Source organism: Urocampus carinirostris, chromosome 3, assembly GCF_059441175.1.
Source record: "Urocampus carinirostris isolate Australia breed hairy pipefish chromosome 3, RoL_Ucar_1.0, whole genome shotgun sequence".
NCBI classification, from domain to species: Eukaryota; Metazoa; Chordata; class Actinopteri; order Syngnathiformes; family Syngnathidae; genus Urocampus; species Urocampus carinirostris.
The window spans coordinates 61,388,869-61,406,584 of record NC_142351.1 but is presented as its reverse complement, the minus strand read 5'-3'; the positions used below and the strand labels follow the sequence as shown (position 1 = coordinate 61,406,584).

At 42.5% G+C, this 17,716-nt stretch overlaps 2 long non-coding RNA genes across 2 annotated transcripts; one reads left to right on the top strand and one right to left on the bottom strand.

Moving 5' to 3' along the window:
* Window positions 1-417: 417 nt before the first annotated feature.
* Window positions 418-17,056, bottom strand: LOC148370335 (uncharacterized). Its single transcript, XR_015850109.1, has 3 exons — window positions 16,934-17,056; window positions 4,451-4,575; window positions 418-3,999 (listed from the first exon to the last, which is right to left on the bottom strand). It is a non-coding gene; the product is annotated as an uncharacterized LOC148370335 (long non-coding RNA).
* LOC148370336 (uncharacterized) lies at window positions 11,567-15,343 on the top strand. The gene is made up of 3 exons (XR_015849908.1): window positions 11,567-11,703; window positions 14,420-14,480; window positions 14,569-15,343. It is a non-coding gene; the product is annotated as an uncharacterized LOC148370336 (long non-coding RNA).
* Window positions 17,057-17,716: the final 660 nt, after the last annotated feature.

Genomic DNA, 17,716 nt, shown 5'->3' with positions numbered 1-17,716 from the left:
GGTAGATAGATACTTTATTCATCCCCGAAGGGAAATTCACATTTCCAGCAGCATCCCTGATTTTCTTCGACTATCCATTAATCCAGTATTTTTCAATCAGTGTGCCGTGTCATACTCGTATGCCATGAGACCTTTCTTCCAGTCATCAGCCGAGTAACTGTGACATTCGTCCATATCAATAGTTGGCAGCAGTTGGCCTGGGGAGAGATTGGCGCTTCCAGGCTGTACTTGTCCAAGATACACCACAGGGAATTGTGCCCCTTACGACCTTGTGGTTAAGGGATACTCATACAATTGAATATTCATGCTGCAGTACAGGCAAATAAACTCAAGAACTTATTTTATTTAAAATAAGAATGATACGTTTAAACTTTAGGAAACACTCAAAATAAGGAGTTAAGACATCAATAGATTTTGAACTTGCAAGGAGAACTGGGAGAGAAGAAAATAAGGAAGTCCAACCTGCTCTAAAGGCCTTCCACGGAGCCCTTTCGTTTTATAAATTGTGTAAGTTTGCACAGAAAATAACGATAATACCACGTGCACGTGATTTTGCTAATTTATTTTACTGTTTTCATATTCTATTAAAAAGAAAAGAAAATGATAAAAAATACCTCTGGCTGAAACTTTTTATTCAGTTTAAGAGACATTTTTGATATGTTTGTTATGTTTTTGTTATGGTTTAAAAAAAACAAAAATTCCAAAATGACAGCAAAATTATACACCAAAATGAATGATAACCGGTATTTCCTCCTGAACCACAGTAATCACAAACTATTTTTAAAAAACTACTGTCAGTTGGGACAACATGATAATTAAAGTTAAAAAAACAACATGAAACTAGTGCCAGAGATTAATCTTTAAAGATTTTCGAAGGACGTGGTGCCTTGGCTCAAAAAGGTAGTAAAATATTGCATTAACAATATAATTCATTTTTATTTGACAGAATTTTAATGCCCCAAAAAGGAATTTACCAATAAAAAAGAAAATTTTAAGAATGCAGTTTTTTTCCGTTGTGATGAGCTTGTTTCTAGAGTATCTCATTATTTGATGAGAATCCTAATTAATTAAAAAGGTCTACGGGTAAACGGGAAAATATTGCCTCTAGTTACGAAGCCATTTCAGGATGTAAGGTCAAAAATACTTTACAGTATGCGCTGCTATTCGCTGCTCCCAGAGTTCTACCAGTGTTTATGCGTGAATCCCAGCATGCTCTTCGTGCCCCCTTTCTCTGTAAACACCTGGCAACCGGTGCATATGCGTGAATCGCAGCATGCTCTTCGTGCCCCCGTCCCGCTCTTTAAAGAGTCTACTGTATGGTACCTCAGGTACCTTTACAAAGACCTATCATTCACACGAAAGACATGCAGAAAAGTGGAAAAGGAAAAAAAGTAACATACTTTTTCTGGCCACTGAAACAAAGCAAGAGAAAATCGTAAGGTATGAAAACACAAAACAGTGCAAGAAGAGTTAAGAGGCAAGAAAGAAGAAGACGCAACCATAATCATCAGCCCAAATTAAAGACATTTTGGACCAATTCCATGAAGTCTCAGGATTTTCTGGAAAGGAATCACCCAGAAAACATTTTGACAGGTCTGGCTATCGCTCAGCCGCACGCATTTTCGACAGATTGTCAAAAGCTGGCAAAATCAGACGTCATTAGATCCGTTTTTCAAGAAACGCCAGGCAAAAAACACTGCTGGTGTTTACACTGCTGGTTTATAGGTCCTCACCTGTAAACAAACGCCAGTTAAAAGGTAGATTCATATTTTTATTATTTCCTTTATTCTTTATGCTCTTTTATGATTTATTAAAACATATACTTTTGCGGGGCTTGGAACAGATTAGCGCATTTACATTCAAAAGGTGTCCCTACAAAAGTTTCGGTTATAAAACTACTACCAGAATGAATTAAATTTGTAAGTAGAGGTACCAGTGTATATTGTAATATCTACCATGTCTGTCACCATTATTGGAATGCATAATTTTTGCGGAAAGATTAAAGATACAGTGTGTACTTTTTGAACACTGCGTGTCACTGTTTTGGGTAGTGCAACTGAAAACGAGTGCTATAAAGCACGAGAAGATTACAAACTACGTAGCCTCAATGTGATTGACCAGCAACATTTTTCATCTTTTTTTTCTTTGCCAAGGCTTTTACAAGGACTAAAACATATCAGAATCATGTGATGTTAATTACATTTTGTCCATGAATACTCATTGAATACTTCAAAATTTTCTGTCAGCTTCCTTTGATTGCTTTTTCTTGGGATTCGCTGCTTCCAGATGTGTGTTTTTATATTCAAGGATTCAACCAATCACATATAAGTCATTACTTGTTGCAAAGGTCAGAAATCTACTTTGAGGCCTTCACAATGACTTCTGCAGGTCTTGTGGCATAAAATAAGTGTTGATAAAATGGTTCATTTAACCAATCAGATTTTTTTTTCACGGTTTTGTGAAATTTTTACAAAAGAACTGCTTGCACCTTGTTCTAAAATCATTATTCATTCATTCATTCATTATCTGCACTGCTTATCCTGAGTAGGGTCGCAAGGGTGCTGGAGCCCATCCCAGCTATCTTAGGGCAGTGGGCAGGGGACACCCTGAACTGGTTGCCAGCCAATCGCAGGGCACACAGAAACGGACAACTCACTTGCTCATTCACACCAAGGGACAATTCGGAACCGGCCAATTAACCTGACATGCATGTTTTTGGAATGTGGGAGCAAACCGAAGTGCCCAGAGGAAACCCACGCAAGCACGGGGAGAACATGCAAACTCCACACAGGAGGTTTAATCTCATGATCTCAGAACTGTGCCACACACGTGCTAACCACTGCGCCGCCGTGCTGCCCTAAAATCATTTTTTGCAGAAAAAAAATGAAGGTCAAAATGAGCTTCAACTATCTTAAGTAACTAGCTATTATGGCTCTTTGGGTCAAAATGGCTCATTCCACTTTCATTTGAACAGCTAACAAAATTAGTGTAGACCCTTGACAACAGCAAACCGTGTCTGGTGGACCCATCCAGTATGGCTGACTGTTTGCATCCGGGAATTAGCGTAAAGCCACACGAAAACATTTTATATGTATATATAACTTATATCAAATATTGTCTTTTTTAAATGAATTAAAGTTTTGCTACCACTAGGAGGCGCTAGATAATACACACTGTCCTTTTAAGTATGTCGTGGCAATGTCTCAGTTGTCTGGGATGTGTCTATGTTTCCTCTGATGTCACTTGTAGTCGGTCAAGTGTCCCGTGGTGTAGTCGCAGCTTCAGTTTCATGCTCTGGTTGCATGCGCGGCCACAAATGCGGCAGTGGAACGGCTTGACGCCCGGGTGGATGCGTTCGTGGCCACGAAGGTTGGCCACGTTGCTGCAAGCGTAGCTGCACGACGGGCACTGGTAAGGTTTCTCGCCCTTGTGCATGAGCATGTGCTGTTTGAGGTTGTCCAAATGGGAGGTGTAGGAGCACTGGGGGCAGTGGTGAGGTTTCTCTTTAGAATGTGGGCGGGCTCGGTGGGACAGATTATTGGGGTGACGGGACAAAAACGGGCACGTATTTATGTGTGTATATATGTATGTGTGTGTGTGTATATGCATATATGGTGTGTGTGTTTGCAAATGTATACATACACTATCCATATAGTTATAGTTACGATTATTCCTACTTAAGGCCCTCTCCCCATTTTATTGTTTATTTTCTTTTCTTTTTACTTTTCTTCTCCTCTGGATGATATGAACATGTGGCTGAGTGTGTTGTTGAGGTGGGAAATGTCATACTTACAAAATTGTTTTTCAATATAGACCCCTAAGCTTACAGTCTCCTTCTGTACAAACATGTAACAGAACATTTTAAAAAAAAATTTAAGGGGGGGGGGGCGGGCGGAGGGCAGCAGTATAGGTGGGCAATGTGCTGGCAGGACTCCAAAGGTCCACGTTTTTTCTTCAACAAGTAATGTTGTCCTTGATCCGTGGCGCCGATGTGCACACCTGAAAAAAAAAACTCAGTAGAGTCATCAAACTAAATGCTATAGGTCAGGGATCTTTAACCCTAACCCTTTTTCAAGCTGAGAGCTTTTTTTAAATTACTAATTAGCACAAAGAGCTCCCAGTCTGATAATATAGTAACTTAGCTAGATGGCTTGCCAATTAGCTAAAAAGGTAGCTTGATAGTAAGCTAGAAATGTAGACAGGTAAAACAATCTAATGGGGAGATAGATAGCCAGCTAAAAAAAAAAAGTTAAAAAACAAAACAAATAAATAGCCAGATGGAAAACTAAAAAAAGCTAGCCAGCTAACTAGCTAGAAAGGAGGCCAAAATTTAGCTTGATAACTAGCAAAAAAGATAAATGTTAGCTAGAGAGCATGCAAAAAAATGTAAAAGTTGCAAAAGTTCGGGAACCATTGAGATACAGTATCCTCTGTTTGCTGAATGTTATACCTGTACAATGAAGGGTGCTCGCTGCAGAACCACGAGGCGGAGCTGCACCAGGTGCAGCCCGCCCACAGCTTGAATACCGCCCATCAGGGTCAGCCGCGCCAGATCCCTTAACCTCAACTTCATGGCTGTAAGGAATCCAACGGAACAAAATTAAGTTAACTGTTCAAAGCGTTTTCATAGATGGCTCCACGTTTAAACGTTTTCCTCTTGTTATGTCGGCATAAGTATTAAGTTATTTTTTAAATGTTTATCGCGCATTATGGGCAGTCAATTAGACGGTACAGTATTAATCGCTACATGCTAAACATAGCCTAGCTAATATAGTATTATCTCCCTACATGCAATGCGCTTGGATAACAAAGTGAAGTAAACCTATGGAAGGTTTCAGCAAGTGTGCTCAGCGCGTGTATTATGAGAACTTGACTTTTTAACTTTCAGAAAATGTTTGTGCTTGTGTGTATTTGACCTACACGGCTGCATCAGACTATATCAACTAGGGGGAAGGACCCTCTTCTTTCTGTAAAGCGATGCAGAGTGTGCTGCAGAGATCATCACTGCATCTTCTGTAAAATGGCATTAGCCCGTCTTTGTATTGTATTGTATTGTATTGGGGTTGTCCATCGATTCGATGATGACCATCTTCTTTTATTTGTGAGTCTGCTGATGTTTGAACAGTCCGATCCTGGATCCACAGATGCGGTTACAGACAGAGCATGTGAATGGGGTGCTGAGGGGAGCAGGGGTGGCCTGGCGAGCATGTCTCTTTGCATGCTTTGCTGCACGGTGTTGCATGCGCTGTTCCTACATATAATCCAGTCCCTGTGAGCAGTGGGAGCGCCAGAGGTCTCGGCAGGAAGCAAGTTCCTCCAGTGAGGAAGGGTTTATCCGACATCTCTTCAGGATGTTCTTCATTTGGTCTTCGAACCGCTTCTTCTGCCCACCAGCACTGCGTTGGCCTAGATGTAACCGACCATAGAGGATACGGTGTGGCAGTCTGTGGCTGGGCATTCGAACAACATGCCCCAGCCACCTGAGTTGGCGTTGAGCCATAATGGACTCCATTCTGCAGCTGCCTGCCCTCTCCAACACCTCTGTGTGCGGCACTCTGTCCCTCCATGTGATACCAAGGATCTTCTGAAGACATCTTACATGGAAGGTCTCCAGGCTCTTCAGATGGCGGCTGTAGATAGTCCATGCCTCACATCCATACAGTAATGTAGTGATGCATACAGCTCTGTAGACCAGCATTTTGGTGTGGAGTCTAAGGTTGTTGTTTTGAAAGACCCTTCTCCTTAGTCGACCGAAAGATGCTGATGCTTGATTGAGACGGCTCTGAATCTCATCATGCAAAGAGCAGGTACCTCTGTCAGTCCCATTCTGGTGTATGCAGTTACAGCTGCCGGGAGAATGTTTTGCAGAGCCTCTGGTGTATGGGCAACTAGGGCACAGTCATCAGCGTACTGCAGCTCAATGATGGTCTCTGAGGTCAGCTTGGTAGTTGCCCGTAGCCTCCTGATGTTAAACAGGTTACCATCAACCCTGAAGTTGATGGTAACTCCAGCCTGCTTCTCCATCCTTCTACGTAGCAGTGTTGTAACACAGACAAGGGAGATGTTGAAGAGAACTGGAGCCAGCACACAGCCTTGCCTCACTCCAGTTTCAACGCCAAAGGGCTCAGAGCTGTGTCTTCCAACTACCACTCTGGCCGTCATCCCTGCTGAAACTGCAAGAATGGTGAGAAACTTGGGTGGACACCCAAATCTCTTCAGGACTTGCCACAGTACGTCCCTGTTCACTGTGTCAAATGCTTTTGAGAGATCGACAAAGGCGATGAACAAGTCCTTGTGCTGCTCCTGGCATTTCTCTTGGAGCTGACGTGTCGCAAAGATCATGTCGACTGTTCCCCCTGTCCTTTCGAAAACCCCACTGTGACTCTGGGATGACGCGTTCCGATATTGTGGAGATGAGTCTGCGGAGCATGACCTTGGCAAGGACCTTTCCAGCAGTGGCCAACAAAGAGATACCCCTACTGTTGGAGCAGATGGATTTATCTCCTTTATTCTTGAAGATGGTCACAATGTTGGCATCTTTCCACAGTTGCGGGACACACTCTCGTCTCCACACCTCTGAAATGTAGTGAAACACTGTCCGTGTACAGAGGTAGCCTCCTACTTTGAGAAGTTCAGCCGGGATGTTGTCAGGTCCAGGGGATTTATTGTTTTTCAGGGTTTTGACTGCATGCAGGATTTCATTTAAAGTTGGCGTGAGGTCGAGGTCTGGCAATGTAGGATGTTCAGGGAGCTCTGCAAGGACAGTGGGGTTCACTGGGGTGGGCTGGTTGAGCAGGGTGTTGAAATGCTCAGCCCACCGCTCCACTATTATAGCCTGATCCTTGATTAGAGATGTTCCTTCAGCAGATCTAACAGGTGCCAGTGAGCAGTTTCTGGGGCCATAGATGGTTTTTACTGCATCATAGAAACTGTGCATATCGCTTCTATCAGCGTGAGACTGGATTTCATTGGCTTTTGAGATCCACCACTCATCTTGCAGTTTTCTGAGAGTTGTCTGGGCCTCTGAACAAAGGGCTTGCCATAGCTTTTTATGGAATTGAGATTGTGGGTTGTTCAGGGTGGCTCTGTGCGCCTTGTGCATTCTGTCCAGGAGGGTTGAGATCTCTCCGGCATTCTGGTCAAACCAGTCGTGGTGTTTTTTGGTTTTAAAACCAACGGTTTGGGCTGCAGTGTCAAAGAGGGTGGTGGATAGAGAGGTCCACTTCTCATCCATCCCAGCCTCTGAGATGACCAGCTGCTCAATGTCTGCCAGCCTCTCAGCTAGGGAGCAACGGAAGTTGTCAAGGGTGTCACTACTGGAGAGTTTGCTACAGTTGAGTGTGTTCCTCTTTGAACCACCCTGACGTGCTAGGGGCCGGACATGCCTTCTGACCTTTGTCAGAATCATGCGGTGGTGGGTCCAGCAGTGTGCCCCACGCATAGCTCTTGTAATGAGCACGTCCTTCAGGTCAGCCCTCCTCACGATCGCGTAGTTGATCAGGTGCCAGTGTTTGGACCTGGGATGCATCCAGGATGCCTTATATTTATTCTTTTGTTGGAAGATGGTGTTTGTGATGGTAAGGTTATGCTCTGTGCACAGACTAAGAAGTCTCATGCCATTAGAATTAACTTTTCCAATGCCATGGGCACCAATCACACCATTCCAGTTTTGCAAGTTCTTTCCGACTCTTGCATTGAAATCACCTAGCAGCATGATTTTGTCATTCCTCGGGATGTGACTGAGGATGTCATCGAGTGCCTGGTAGAAGCAATCCTTCTCTTCATCATTCGATGGCAGTTTTGGTGCATAGGCACTAACTAACGTGTCATGTCTGCATTTTGCAAGTGGGATGTGAAGAGTCATTAGTCTTTCACTGACACCCACTGGTGACTCTGTGAGCTTCAGCAGTAGGGTGTTCTTATTTGCAAAACCAACTCCGTGAAGATGGTGTCCGCCCATGGGGTACCCCTTCCAAAAGAATGTATAACCCTCCCCCTCTTCATTGAGTGAGCCTTCCTCAAGGAGTCTGGTCTCGCTGAGCGCTGCCACATCCACATTATAGCGCTTCAGCTCGTTGGCAATGAGTGCTGTTCTGCGCTGTGGTCTGTCCAGACTGGTATCCAGGACTGTCCTTATGTTTCATGCTGCAATTCTAAATGCTATCGTTTTTAGACCGCATAGTGGAATGTCCCGACAGGCGCGGTTTCCTGTCCGGGTACTGTGCTCAGTGGGCAATCTTTAGGCCACCTTTTCTAGGCCTTTCCCCAATTGGGGTGAGCAGTGCAGCCACTAAATAGTGCTGCTCAGACGCACAGGGGTCTGCCGGAAACAGCTGCCACTCAATCCCAGCTGCTAACGACCGTTGCCCTGTGCCGCTGACGTGCAGAGGTCCAGCTAAGAGCTTCCAGCTCATTCAAACCTGCTCCCGTCACTGGATACTACATCGCCGCCGGACTTTTGTGGTCGGAGACTCAGGTAAAAGAGGATACCTGCGCAATGATGTTTTTTAAAGTAGCATAAGGGGTGCGCTTTCCCCTACGCCACTATCTTGATTGTAAAGAAGATGGTTCCAGTGGCAAGGGAGACCCTAGACAACCGGCATCTACCTACAACTGCAGGCGGCTGCCGGGATCCAGGTCCGTAGGAAACCGCTTCAAAGCGGGCCGCCACCAGCTTTTGGGATCACTCTTAGTCTGGACTCTACCCTTCGACCTGTTCGGCTTGGGTAACCCTACCCGGAGTACGAGACTCCCGCCGACATAGCTCTAGGGGTCATGGAGACGCACAAAGTGCCCCACCACAATAAGGTGGTGATACATCTTTACAGCCTGAAGAACCATGTGATGAAACACCTAGGCATAGCTGTGAAACACGAAGGTTTGTATAAATTATTTCAATTTTCTCAAGTCCCAATGGGGTGTGTAGGTGTGCCCATCTCACTAACTACAATCTTTAAAAATGTATGGAGCATTCTGTTGTTTGCATATCTTGGCCTATCATTCCCTCACAAACTTTCAATCATTATAGGCTTTGTCAAAATGAATATGTAGAAATGTATGTTAAGTTAGTTATTGTCAATAAAGCCAGTCGGTAATGTTTTTTTAATATAAAACTGCATTCAGATAAAATTGTTTTTTGTGTCAGTTTGACAGACTTTGTTCCAGCCCTAGGTTCAAGGATACTTAGTTATGGTCTAAATTAACTGAATTAAAAAGCAATCACTATGATCACTCGTATGTAAAGCATAAACTTTATTTCAGTGTCAGATATAGCATTAGTAAGTTAAATTTAATTTGGATATTATCGTTTGAATAAACCTGACAGAATGAAAAACAGTGGTTGAAACACATGATTTATCCCTGTCCCATAAGAGGTAATTTGTGCTCTTTCACACTTATTAAATCAATTTCCTGGGAGGAGGAAATCTCATCAAGCAATATAAACATCTAAGTAATTAAGTAAAGACATAACAGAATAGCAGAAATGGCTTTTGATAGTATTATGTGGCGCAACCATGGTTGCTGACTAGTTAAAATGTTAGATTTTGGGATGTATGTTGTGTAATCCGTATTTGACTATTTAGGAGGAGTGTATTATTATTTTTCAGGATATTGAGTTTTGTATAGCAGAAAGGGTAAGAGAAGTACCAGTATATCACTGTTAGATGGCAAAGTCGCACAGGTCAAAGATGGGTGCTTGGGCCAAGTCTCACGGGACCTCACGTTATTTAGTGAGACTTGCTAAATAAATGATCCTTAATGCCAACAATTAAATATTGTCGTGTGAGACTGACATTTATCAGCTATTTGCCTATACTGCACAAAAATTTGAAACTCTTGCAAACACACTACCTCATACAGATCTCATCTCATCTCATTAGCTGTACCGCTTATCCTCAGTAGGGTCGCGGGATGCTGTAGCTCATCCCAGCAATCATCGGGCAGTAGGCAGGGGACACCCTGAACTGGTCGCCAGCCAATCGCTGGGCACACAGGGACAGACAAGTCACTCGCTCAGTCACACCTAGGGACATTTTGGACTGGCCAATCCACCTGAAAAGCATGACTTTGGAATGTGGGAGGAAACCGGAGTGCCCGGAGGAAACCCACGCAAGCACGGGGATGCAAACTCCGCACAGTAAGTCCAGTAGCTGGATTTGAACCCACACAGGAGGTTCCCAAAACTTTAGAACTGTGCCACACACGCACTAACCACTGTGTCGCCGTGCTGCCCCACCTCATACAGATGTAAAATTGTATTCGTGCCTTTGCTTACTTTGCACAATGTTGTCTATTTTGCACTACCGCATATTGCACTAATACGATCCAAAAACTGTATGTAAACGCCCAATGTAAATATCAACTGCCTCTACATGCCCACACCTTCCTGTGTAAATATTGTGTAATTATCTTTTTTTTATCCTCACAGTAAATGTAAAATGTCCAATTTCGTTGTCAAAATATGTTCAACCCATTTTGTAACAATGATGATAAAGGTATATTCTCTATTCTCTCTCTATTTTACAGGTGAGATGTGTATACTCGGAACACACTTACTGTGAGGATGATGATATGTGAAAATATGTGTGTAAAGGTTGTTTGTGATGTCTGTAAACTACACAAAAAGTGAAATAGTGAGAGTGAGTCATCCGCTAGCACAGGGGTGTCAAACTCATTTTAACTCGGGCCGCACGATAGAACAAACATTCTGTCGGGGGCCGGACTAGTAGATTAAAGAGAAAGAAAAAGAGATAAAGAAATAAGAGAAAGAGGGAGGGAAAAGGAGAGAGGGTGGGACAAAGAAAGAAAAAGAGAGGGAGAGAGTGTGAGAAACAGAAGATAAAAAGTCGTGAGGGGGGGAAAGAGAGGGAGAGGAAGAAATCCGAGGAGAAATATAAACACAGAAGAAGAGAAAAGAAAGCGTGAAGGGTATGAAGAGAGAAAGAGAAAAGAGAGAAAAGGAAAAGAAGTTAGAGCAAAAGAGGTTAAAAGACACAGAGAGAAAGAGACGAAGAGCAAAAAAGGTAGAGAAAAAGAGAAACAGAGAGTGAAAGAGACAGAGGGGTGGAAAAGAAAGAGAAATAAATACAAGTACAGTGTCTTTGTGAGAGGCACCTGGCTTTGGCAACATCAAGTTAACATATTTCAACCTGCAGCTTGTTTTTCTCCTGCGCTTCTCTGAGTCTGTCTCGCGGGCCAGATTCAATCCCTTAGCGGGCGTAATCTGGCCCGCGGGCCGCCTGTTTGACACCTGTGCGCTAGCATAAGCAACAAATAGGGCCTTGGGTGAGGTAAGCTATCTTATGCTCGGTTAAGAGTGTACTCTGATGTTAATTTGTATATTTTGATACCCAATAACACGAGGTGAGTTGTTTTGGAAGGTACAGTTATGGTGATTTGTTCATTTATTCTTGAAAAGTACCAATTGATGGCAATGTTATTTTGTATTTAGATGTTAAAGGGATCTCACGTGATTTAGTGAGACTTGCTCAATAAATGATCCGAAATGCCAACAATTAAATTGTGTCGTGTGAGACTGACATTTATCATCTATTTTGCAGATGAGGTAAAACAACAACAGAAAAAACAAAAATATCTCAAACAAATGTGTAACACCAGCTTGAGCTAGCCCATCCACCTGGGTCCCGTTACAATTACACCAATTCAGATTGAAACCACTGGCTGTAACACAAGACAAGAAGGGTAATTCTGTTTTAAACCCCTATTCTTGATTTTATTTTTGCAAAGTGCATGTTGACTGTTCTTTTCAGGCTCTAGGGTCCTCCTGTGTTTACTCTATCTACATAGCATTGAAATGTACAGTGCATCCGGAAAGTATTCACAGCGCTTCACTTTTTCCACATTTTGTTATGTTACAGCCTCATTCCAAATTGTATTAATTTAATCTCTTATCTCAAAATTCTACACAAAATACTCCATTATGACAATGTGAAAAAGGTTTTTTTTAAACTTTTTTTAGTCGATTAAAAATAGAAAACTAGGAAATCACATTTACACAAGTATTCACAGCCTTTACTTAATACTTTGTTTGATCCACCTTTGGCAGCAAATACAGCCTCAAGTCTTTTTTAATATGATCCCACAAGTTTAGCACACCTATCTTTAGGCAGTTTTGCCCATTCTTCTTTGCAATAAGTCTCAAGCTCAATCGGGTTGGATGGGAGACGTTTGTGCACAGCCATTTTCAGATCTCTCCAGAGATGTTCGATCGGATTCAATTCTGGACTCTGGCTGGGCCACTCCAGGACATTCACGGAGTGGTTCTGAAGCCAATCTTTTGAGATCTTGGCTGTGTGCTTTGGGTCGTTGTCCTGCTAAAAAATGAACCTTCGCCCCAGCCTGAGGTCAAGACCGCTCTGGAGCAGGTTTTCATCCAGGATATCTCTACATATTGCTGCATTCATTTTTCCTTCTATCCTGACTAGTCTGCCAGTTCCTGCTGCTGAATAACATCCCCACAGCATGATGCTGCCACCACCATGCTTCACTGTAGGGATGGTATTGGCCTGGTGATAGATAGATAGAGATAGATAGATAGATACTTTATTCATCCCCGAAGGGAAATTCACATTTCCAGCAGCATCCCTGAGCTGAGAACAGTACAATAATAAAGCCAAAAGAATACAATATACAAATACCCAGTGTGGCGTGCAAATGCCCACTGTAGCGTGTTATATAGAGTAACTAAATAGTGCTACACAGAATACATATTGCAGTAAGATTCGGTAATATCCAATGTAGGTGGTGTGGTTTAATGTGGGCCTTTACTCTGCCGGGTGGAGTTAAAGAGCCTCATGGCATGAGGGAGAAAAGATCTCTTCAGTCTGTCCGTAGTACAAGACAGTGACAGCAGTCTGTCGCTGAAACTGCTCTTCTGTCTGGAGATAATGCTGTGTAGTGGATGCGATGGATTGTCCATGATTGACCTCAGCTTTTTCAGTGCTCGTCTCTCAGCTACTGTTGTTAGGCTGTCCAGCTCTTTGCCCACAACAGAGCTCGCTTTCCTAGCCAGTTTATTGAGACGAGAGGCATCCTTCTTCTTGACGCTGCCTCCCCAACACGCTGTTGCATAGAAGAGGGCGCTTGCCACTACTGTCTCATAGAATATTTTCAGGAGCTTTTTGCAGATGTTGAAGGAGGCCAGCCTTCTGAGGAAGTAAAGTCGGCTTTGCCCTTTCCTACATAGAGCTTCTGTGTTGGCAGTCCAGTCCAGTTTGTTGTCCAGCTGCACACCCAGGTATTTGTAGGTCTGGACAAATTCTACACATTCTCCCTTGATGGTTACAGGAACCGGGTGAGTTCTGGTTCTCCTGAAGTCCACCACCATCTCTCTGGTCTTGGTGGTGTTTAGGTGCAGGTGGTTTGCGTCGCTCCATCGGACAAAGTCCTGAATCAATTTCCTGTACTCCTCCTCCTGCCCGTTTCTGATATATCCCACGATCGGTGATGAGTGGTGCCTGGTTTCCTCCAAACATGGCGCCTGGCATTCACACCAAAGAGTTCAATCTTTGTCTCATCAGACCAGAGAATTTTGTTTCTCATGGTCTGAGAGTCATTCAGGTGCTTTTTGGCAAATTCCAGACGGGCTTCCATGTTCCTTTTACTAAGGAGTGGCTTTCGTCTGGCCACTCTACCATACAGGCCTGATTGGTGGATTGCTGCATAGATGGTTGTCCTTCTGGAAGGCTCTCCTCTCTCCACAGAGGAACGCTGGAGCTCTGACAGAGTGACCATCAGGTTCTTGGTCACCTCCCTGACTAAGGCTCTTCTTCCCCGATCGCTCAGTTTAGAAGGCCGGCCAGCTCTAGGAAGAGTCCTAGTGGTTCCAAATGTCTTCCATTTACGAATAATGGAGGCCACTGTGCTCATTGGGACCTTCAAAGCAGCAGAAATTTTTCTGTATCCTTCCCCAGATTTGTGCTTCAAGACAATCCTGTCTCGCAGGTCTACAGACAGTTATTTTGACTTCATGCTTGGTGTTTGTGCTCTGACATGCACACTCAACTGTGGGACCTTATATAGACAGGTGTGTGCCTTTCCAAATCATGTCCAATCAACTGAATTTACTGCAGGTGGACTCCAATTAAGCTGTAGAAAGATCTCAAGGATGATCAGTGGAAAAAAGATGCACCTGAGCTCAATTTTGAGCTTCATGGCAAAGGCTGTGAATACTTATGTAAATGTGATTTCTTAGTTTTCTATTTTTAATAAATTCAAAAAAAGTAAGAGAAAAAAAACTTTTTCACATTGTCATAATGGAGTATTTTGTGTAGAATTTTGAGATAAGAGATTAAATTGATAAAATTTGGAATGAGGCTGTAACATAACAAAATGTGGAAAAAGTGAAGCACTGTGAATACTTTACGGATGCACTGTATATTGTGTTCTTTTATTACAGAAACTTGGCCAATGATATTTCCCTCGGCGACTGGACCACTCAAACACTGATTCAGTTAAAGGTACAGCTTTTTAACTTCTCACACAAACATTTATTATTCATTGTGGAGTGCCTTCATAAAAACACTTTGTGGTATTATTTCCGGACAGGATGCACCACTGCAGTGGGGAGGGAATGACTGTGGGGTATACATGATTATGGTCAGTGGTTTTACAATTGGTCTTTGTGTTGTAAATCCAGCTTTGTTAAAGTATTAACATTAGAGTTTGGATTTTGTTTTTTAATATGCCCTGTATGTGACCCAGGACATGCCTTTTGATTTTTCTCCAGTGAGTTTTACACATTTTTAGAGGTTTATTGAAGAGAAAATGAACTGTGAGATCAATTGAAATGATATGATAAAGGTTTTTAATTTTCACAGTCTGACATGCCTTTAATCATGAGGTTACTTGAGGCTTTTCCTCTGGCAAGGTATGGGGACCTTTACTCTGGATCATTGGGAGTTATTAATATATATCATAGAATATATTCTCATGACCGTTCTTTTTTGTTATCTTTTCTTCAAAGTCATTTCACTCTAACAGACCCAGACACAATAGAAGTCATCCGAACAAAGAAAATCCATGTACAGTATGTAGGCTTGAGTGAATGTTTATATATTGCTTCTTTTTTTTTGCGTTCATTTACTTTCACAGTTTCAAATTTTACTGGGATTTCTTATTATTTGCACAAAGGATTTGCCAGCGCTTCGAGACATTCTAATGACCCGGAGGTGGTTGGAAGATGACCAACACCACTTTGTTGGGAAGGTTATTCCCCCACAGATCATCAGTATGGATGAGGATGATGCAGTGATGGCCATCACATTGCAGGACCTATTTTTGAATCCTTACGCTGATCTAAGATACATGGATGGAGACGAAATCAGGGCACTTTCTCTTCACTTTTGAGAAGAAAGACATGAACTTTTACATGCAGGATGTCAGGGACTAAAATTTAATCCGTGTGTCTTGACCTGACATGTGACATCTGTAAATAAAACCAAATAAAGTTCACACCAGTTTTTGTACTCTGAACCATTTTTTTGTTGGATGAATTTATGAATTATGTTCACGCTTGAAGAAACGTTATCTAATTTACCACTGGATGGCACTGTGTTCTGTGATATGAGTGTGGGCAAGTAATACAGGACACAGCGTGGCAGACAAACATGGCGCCGACTTAAATGTGGATTCCAGGATTCCACGGTGTAAACAAATGTCTCCGTTTCTTTTAAAAGAAAGTGAATATTGGTGTTATAGTAAATGTAATTTTGCCTAGTATCCAAATCAATATTTTGTTATACTGGATGAAGGTTTTTCTACCACTAGGAGGCACTAAATATAACTGTCCCTTTAGATCAGTCAACATTTTTTTAGCCTGCACAATATTAACCGATTTTAAAGGGACAGTATGTAATATTTATTCCCTCATAATGGTACACAAAAAAACTCATGGAATTTTTTTTTACACCGTGAAATCCCCACTTAAGTTTGCACCGTGTTTGTCTGCCACACTGTGCCGTATATTACTGGCCCTCGCTTAAACCAGACAACACAGAGGCAAATATTACATTCACTCCCTTTAGATCAATGGTTCCCAAACCTTTGCAGGCTAGCGTTCCCTTGGCTCCCCAGTGAATTCCTAAAAAGAATTCAACTGTATCAAACGGTAAATAGAAACTTCTCAGGCAGTTTCCCTTTAACAGCCATCTAACTTCTGTGTGCAATACTAAACGTTCAAACTCTTCATCGTTATCAGTGCACAACTGTGGACACATTCGAGAATTGAGGGCATGTGCCTTGATTTTATTGCTGTGATAGCACTACTTATTTGTGTAGTCTGCCATCCAGGTTTTTTGTGACCAGATGCTGCCTGTGGATTACACGGTGCACTGTAAGTACTCCAGGTGCAGCTTTTTTCAAATGTTCCAAAAGCCTCGAAGGTTTCATAGCTTCATTTCTATATTTCACATATTCCACACTTTATTGCCAACACTTCTTTGTTTGCTGTACCAAGGCCATACTTTATTCTAAAACAAAAAAAATTAAAACCATGTAAAATGCAGCATTTTATCGCGTTTCATAAATAGACCTACTTAAAGACAAAAATGACAACATTGAAGGTATGAAAAGCAAGTTTACCCTCTCACATATTCATTTTCTAGGGCTCGCCACCCACACAATGACACACGCGCGAAAGCACGCAATATGGACACACACACACACACACACACACACACACACACACACACACACACACACACACACACACACACACACAGGGACAAAGTCATGTACATTCGTAACAATATATATCAGTGAATGCACCACCCTAACCAGCTCAACACAACACGGCACGTTCTGGCAAGTCCCCAATTTTATGTTGACTTGAACTCAAGATGATGTTGTCTGCCAGAATGCGGTTTTTATTATAAGATAAAATTCTGAACATTACAAGCTTGAAGTTACAAACCTGAGCTTTTGCTTTTGAAGTCCATGCTGTCGGAGCTGACTGGGCCAGAGCGGCGTGCGGTAACTGGACCCTGATGCGTCGTACACGGACTCGTCTTGCTGCACGTGTTGTGTACAATTCGTCAAACAACTGTTCGAACTTCTGACCTCGGACAGCCGCCCCCCTGCTGCCCCCCAGATCTTTCCACCGCCCCCAGGGGGGTGGTACCGCCCACTTTGGGGATTACTGCTTTAGATCATTCTTTATGGATGGTCAAATCTTTTTTTTGTCTTTAATAACAATGTCTTTATCCACTACACTATTTGTATTACTTGTTTAATGCAAAATAAAACCTGAATAGAGAATTGAACGCAAGACACCTGTTTTTATATCAACACTGTTCCCAACTAAGCTAACTCATCAAATTAAGAAAAGACTATCTATAGAATATACTATGAACCCAGAGATGTCCAGTGGGCGGAGCTGCACCTGGTGGGCGGGATTGAACCTGTGGTGGTTCTGCGGTGAGTACCACTTGAATACATTTGCATGATTCACATTTCCTCATACAACCCTCAATGCACCCACAACACCCTTTGAATGGTGGGTATTTTCCTATTTACCCACGAAGTACAACTTAATACAGTAATGGCAGCGCTGTGTCAAGCACACAGTACAATATTGAATTTCTCCTCGAGTAGATATTCTCCTTACTGTTTATTCTCGCATTTAAGATGGATTGACAACTATTGAATATAAGACTGAAATCAGGGAATTAGCTTATGTGCACATATTTGGTCGTGT